Source organism: Dysidea avara, chromosome 8 (genome assembly GCF_963678975.1).
Source record: "Dysidea avara chromosome 8, odDysAvar1.4, whole genome shotgun sequence".
NCBI classification, from domain to species: Eukaryota; Metazoa; Porifera; class Demospongiae; order Dictyoceratida; family Dysideidae; genus Dysidea; species Dysidea avara.
Genome location: NC_089279.1, coordinates 3,355,164 through 3,362,133, shown reverse-complemented (window position 1 = coordinate 3,362,133; position 6,970 = coordinate 3,355,164).

Here is a 6,970-nt window from a genome sequence, read left to right as displayed (position 1 = left end):
AAGGAAATATGTGCATGCAACTTGCTGTAGTAGTCAATAGATGTAGTAGCATGCATATATGCAGTGTTAAAAGGATGGGATGGTTTCTAAAGGTCACATCCTTTGTAATAGTATGAAACTTCGGAGCAAAATAAAAGTGCAGTGCATGACTGGCTGTTGCTCCACACCGGGGTACACATAGTTAGAGAGGAAATATATATAACCACACACAATTAACAGACTAATAAAATTAAACATAATTAACAGACATATAAATAGATTAATAAAATTATATATTGTTGGGAAATTATAGCCTAAGTTTTGAAATTGTGAAGCTAAATTTTTAAGATGGCTAGGTATATACTGTATATATATAGTGATGTTAGAAACCCTTTGATGAAATGTCTATAAGGAGTGACAATCAGCTGAATCTCATCGTATAGACTGTGAGGCCTACACGTGTAGCATTTGAATGACTTCATGTTTGCACAAATATACACTATCCACTTGTCAAACTCCCCAGCTCAAATAAGAAATTAATGAAGATGATGCTTTAATTATGTAAGTGATGATACTCTCTGCAAGACTTGTTGATACTCAGAAAGGGGTTGTTTTTCCCACTCACTATCATGGTCTTCATGGAGATCATACAAAGTAAGGTGTTTAGTACTCTTGAGGACTATAGCTACTTCATACTGACTGCATCAACCATTTGACTCAATGCTGACATTTGATTTCCTGCTGGGGAGCCTCCTCCAGTTGTGTCTCCCATGATTGTATCCTGTGAATGTGGGACGTGTGTGTAGAATTGTACAAGCTACACACACACACACACACACACACACACACACACACACACACACACACACACACACACACACGTACATACACTCACAAGTACAGAAATGTACACTGTACACACTTGTGGTTACTTACTAAGATTGGTCTCCTCACAAACAACAATATATAAAAGCCATCTCTGGCAGCAAGGAGCAGAACAATACTGATGGGACCAAGGTATTGTGGCCACTCTAGTTTTGAGTATAATAGTTCTGTAAAGTATCCTCTAGGACCCTGTGAAGATGTATCATGCATACCATGCACAGACAAACAAGCAAAATATTGCTATAATACATACACATATGTAGGCATGTACGGACACACAACTGCCTTGTGTGCAAATTGAATAGGATGAGATGGACAGGCAAGACAAACATACAGACAGGACATACACACATACAGACAGGACAGACATGCATACAGATACACCTTACAGTCATACTTGGCCTGCATGGGCACAAAGTCCTGATCTAACTGGAGCTGGTAGTTATCATAAAGAGAATAAGACGAATGAGTGAGTAAGAGAGTTGTAATAATGATGATGATTGTTTGAATGATTAGGAAACATCTTGTTTAGTTTTTTAAGTGCAGACCCCAACACAAATACACACACTAGATATAAAGCATGGGAGGTTCAGTACTGATGCTGTGCACACTCCACTAAACCGCAGTGAGAAAATAAAATTTTAATATGAATTGTCAATTGGCCGTCAAGTATGTAGAGTGGCTTGGTGGCTGTACAAAATGTAACTGACATCCTCTCATCTTTCAGAATGTGGTCCCAAATCCACACTTTTAATACTGGCCTCACTAAACTTTTGAGAATGTTCACTGGTACCTACTAACAAAACCATCGTCCTTTGAGTGCCTCTTTTGTTGTTGGCTTGAGCTTGCTTGTTCACACTTGTTCGCTGCTTGATTGTACCACATTGTGACATAGGTAATGAACATTGATAACAAGAAGGATAGTAGGCTTAGTAGCTACGTTAGCAATCCAAAAACTTACAGATATTGATCATGAATAGCTAGAATTTAACAATGTAATCAATTATGATTATGATACATAGACTATTAAATTACAATTACAATTACTTGATCTGTAATAATAACGATGGTGTTGCACTGCTATAATACTACCCTACTGTGGAAATAGCCTCAGTAACAAGGTGGTTTTATAGTGAGTGAATTTATGGAGATATATTATATGTACCACTTTCACACCTCAGATCAAAGGAAAGCCAGTGCATATATATCACATATTGCACTGGCTCACTGTTAACAAGATAACACTACCTTAGCGAGATCTACTATATCTCATTAAGGCAGTGTATATATCTCGTTAACTCAAGACATTGCACACCTAAAAGGTTTGCAGTATCTCACCCAGAAATCATGAGATTTCTGTTAAGTTTTGTTTTCATGTCTCTTCTCAAATATAGGAAACCAAGTAAGCTGTGATTGAGCAGGGGCGGATCCAGGGGGGGCACAGGGGGCATGTGCCCCCCCCCCCCCCTTCCCTTAAAAAATGTATATAAGATCGAGATACTCTAATAGAGCAGTCAATCACCAATCACTCTAATAAAGCAGTCACAGTGTTCATGGGGAAGTGTAGCTTACTTAGGATAGGATTTTATTTTACATAACATACGTGATATAATATATTTGGTAAAGGATATAACTAGCTATTATTGTTGTGACCTTTTTTTTTTTTTTTTTTTTTTGCTCTTCAACTTTTTTTCAGCAAGGTGCCCCCCCTCTTTCCAGACTCTGGATCCGCCCCTGTTGAGAGTAAGCATTTCAAATCATTTTTGTAATGACCATAAGAAAGGTGTCAATACAAAATAATTTAAGCCTGACATGGTTTCCTCACATGAAGATGGTGAAGATGAAAGGTAAAGGCATTGTGCATAGAGTGGATTTTCATTGGAACCACAAAAGGCACATCTCACACCTGATATTAAGTTTGTTATTGTCACATAAAATAGAGGCAGTATGATGCACTGATTAGCCTCTAGCCATTTGGCTGTGATCAAGCAGGCAGACAGACCAAACTTTTGTTTTGGCAATTAAAAAATGATAGTGGTGTTTCTGTAAGAGTGTTAACTCTAGATCTGACATTAGATAAGATTCTTCCTTCAAGGTGCTTTCATCATACAAAATTTTTAATGACAGCATTTTTGGGTTATCGATTTCCTTGGGATCCCCAACCAATACTGTTGCACTGAGATGGAAATTCTGGTAGTGGAGAAGCTTATCAATCCAAATTTTTAATTTTAAAATGCTGTGAAATGCAAGTTTTTTTTTTGCTATAGTGTAACTCAGTCACATAAATGCAAAATTAAAAATTTCCTACGAAAGTTCACCAGAGATTGTCATCCTAGCTTGTTTTGTCATTCTCATACAAACATTTACATCACAAAATAAAATTTGATTTACAAGCAATTCTCTGCTTCAGACAAGCACAATACTGTAATATTTATTTCTTTTACATCTTGATGTTTGAGTGAGTCCATCCATAAAGAAACAGTACTCATTTCCATAATATTATGCATAGGCGGCTCCAGGATTTTTGGTGACTGGTTTCTGATCAAAAGCATAGCTAAATTTTTGGAAAGACCAAAGAAAAGGTAACTGCCTGCTGAGAATAACTGCCCTCCACTAACTATATAGTAATACCACTGATAAAGTGCATAAAAATTCTTATTTATAGCTACATAGCTTGCTACACTGCTGTTCTGAATACTGTGACTACTTCGTTAGTGTGATTGACTGCTCTATTAGAGTAACTCAATCTGAACATGACCAGTTTCCAGAAACCTCAGAAACCCCCCCAGAGCCGCTTCTGATATGTATGCTTTATTGACTTGCTTTCCACTTGTTATAGGAGGCGCCTCCACTAAATTTTCCTGATCTTCTCTCAGTTAGGGGAAAACCAGGGGTGGTTACTCACATGGAGCATGTTATTGTTGCTGGGGGAGTAACAGGAGACAACATGCCAGTGCCACAAGATGATATTGAAGTACCGAACTGGATAGAAAATTCTCATTGGAGAAGGGTAGCTATTAATCTCCCTGAGCCAATGGACACCTTCACACCCATTATTTCTGATAGCCACCTTTATATATTGGGTTATGATAGTAACGATAACAAAACTCACAATAGTGCCTACAAGATCCCAGCTGTTGATATCACAAGATTAGTCAACCAGAAACAAACCAGTGACACTTGGATTACCGTGACTCCTGTTGATCATTGGTATACAGCTCCAGTACCTAGCTTATCCCCACTGGTGATACTTGGTGGAGAAGATCAAAGTGGTATAACAACATCAGATGTTAAGATGTAGTGTTGTACACCTACAAAATTTTTGTCACCAGTTAATTTCCTACCAATAATTGGCAATAACTGGTTAATTGGTTTGTGTGTATATTGGCAGACATAATATGTACTCAACAAGCCTGCTAACCCTAAGGTTTAGGGTGGTGCCAAAGTGACTATCAACATCCTGTCTTGCAATTTAAAGTTCTGTAATACTGAATGTGTACAGTACATGGTGAAGGGAAGTACGTATGTAACTAATTAAAACATAAGCATATGCACACACACACACACACACATCAGCAAGAACATATTAGGGATTTTGCTATATAAGAGGTGCAGTGGTAGAAGTGACTGCAAAACACCCTGGGCAAGAACAACCTAGGGGGTCTGGGGGTATTCCCACCACCAGGAAATGTAAAATTTTGAGATTGAATCTGGTCAATATTTGGAGAAAATTCTGAAAGTATTTTGCAAATGTATTTATTGCTAATTCAATGCTGGAAGTATGGATGATACAAATAATTATAGCTAATGGTATTCTGAGCGCTTTAGTAGCATGAGCTATTCCCCAAAGTAAACTTTGAATATATACCACAATTAAATTTTGTGAAAATTTTGACTAAAAAATTATTGAAATTTAATATTGGAAGAATGAATGCTACTGAGCTGTAATAGAATTGTATTATTATAAATTATAATTTCTGAGATTATTGAAAGTTCAGATACTACTGTATAAGGTGTAGGCTATACTACAGCACAAGCATTCATATAGATCTAAGTAACTGAATCCATTATGAAGCTATAAGCATGACCACATCCACTTGCTGGTGTGTGGTGTGCAAAAGTATGACTTTAATCTCCAGAGAATTTCTTGTTGAAACAGTCATATACTCTAATAAAACAGTCAAGAGCAGTGTGATTACATAAACACTGTTTATCAGTTCAAACAAATAAAATACATAATTCTGGAGTTGCTGCATGGCTCCATTCCCAGACAAGAAATTCTATATGTAGGGGGTCTAGTGCTATGCTTATATGGGTAGCAATTCCGTGGACAGATTTGGACATATGATACACAGATATAAACTGCAACAAAAATACTAATGTTTGAATTATGTTTCCAGCTACATATGTACAATGAGCAACAATATACTATGAAAAATTTCCTGAAGGGGAGGTGGACGCTGGTCCCCTGACTCTCACTCCAAAACATGGTGTGTTAATGAATTTCTAACTGCTATTAATTGCCCCTCATGCAACAGCATGTTAAAGGGCATAGCTAGTGTATTATTCCCATAATGCATTTAATTGCGAACTACATTACAGATAATTGTTCCACCTGGTACATCTTGCTGGTGGCATATATTTTTCATGATAGCATTCTGGTAAAGCAATTCTTGACGTAACAATTATGTAGTACTTTTATTATAGTATTATAGGGCAGCAGTGGCGGATCTAGGAATTTATAAAGGGGGTTTCCAGTTTAGAAGGTGGAGATATATATTGACATGAGATACGCAAACGTTTGCACTACATCGTCTGGTTTGGTAAGGTGAAACCAAAAAAAAAAAAAAAAAAAAAAAAAAAAAAGGTCACAGCCTAGTAATAGTACATAAAATATATTAAAAACTTCCTACACACTACTTTAGTAGCTACTGTGACTGCTCTAATTACAGTATCTCGATCGAGACGCACGCCGCGATAATTAAAACATTTAATTGTTACGCAATCATTTTTCAAAGGGGGTTTCCGTGGAAACCAATGAAACCCCCCTGGATCCGCCACTGGGGCAGGCCAATTGCAAGTCTGTCTGTGTGTTGTCCTTTGTGCTTTATTAAGCTTGTTAAATCATTCTTCATATTTTGAATTCATAAAACATGTAGGCCACAGGGAATTATGCTCCAAATATCCATCATTATAGGCTAGTCCGAATTTCTCCAAAAAATCATCTTTTTAAAAAAATTCAATAATGTATTCATTATTGTCAAAATTAATCCCATTTTTTAATACATTTTAATCTAGACAGCAAAATTGTTGTTCTAGTAGGCAATGAAACATGTTTTAGTTGGCAAGATGCTTGGTGGTTATTGGAGAAGAGTAAAATATTGCACTAATGACTGTTTTAATAAAGTAAGTGATTGCTCAATCAGAAAATTTTGATTTTTGGTCACATAATTATGCCCAAAATGCTCTTCTCACCCTCACCCCGTTATTATTATTCCCGAAATTATGCTGGCATAATTCCCCGAGGCCTAAAAACATGCACATAGCTACATAAACTTGATCCATGGGGATCAAAAAAATATAAATGTATGTGCTAAGAAATTTTTTGGACAAAGGCTGCAGTTCTTAGTGAGTAAAAGGTGATAGCATGTAACCTGTATGTATAGTATAGTAAGATTGTATATGCAGCAGTTAGCATAAGCAGCAAAAGAACAAAATTTGGCTGAAAATGACATATCAATATATGCTAAAGAGCACTTACAGCATTATCACTGTGTTCCAGAAAAAAACTACTTTTAAAATACTCTTTAGCTATAACTTATAATTGTAATACTACTTATAATTCTGATAAACCATGAAGCATACAGCTTCTGTATAGTTCTCCTCACCATGAATTTATTGAAACATTTATCTCTAAACAATTTCTTAACAGTCCCTTAACAACCCATACAGATTCAGTGTATGGACTAATAGATAAATTTTATGGTAAATAGCACTTGCCGGTATCACTGAGATCATATAGAATTTTAAAAATTAGTACTTGTTTTAATTTTTTAAAAAAATATGACATTTGATTTTGAACGTTCACAGTAAGTAGTACTATACA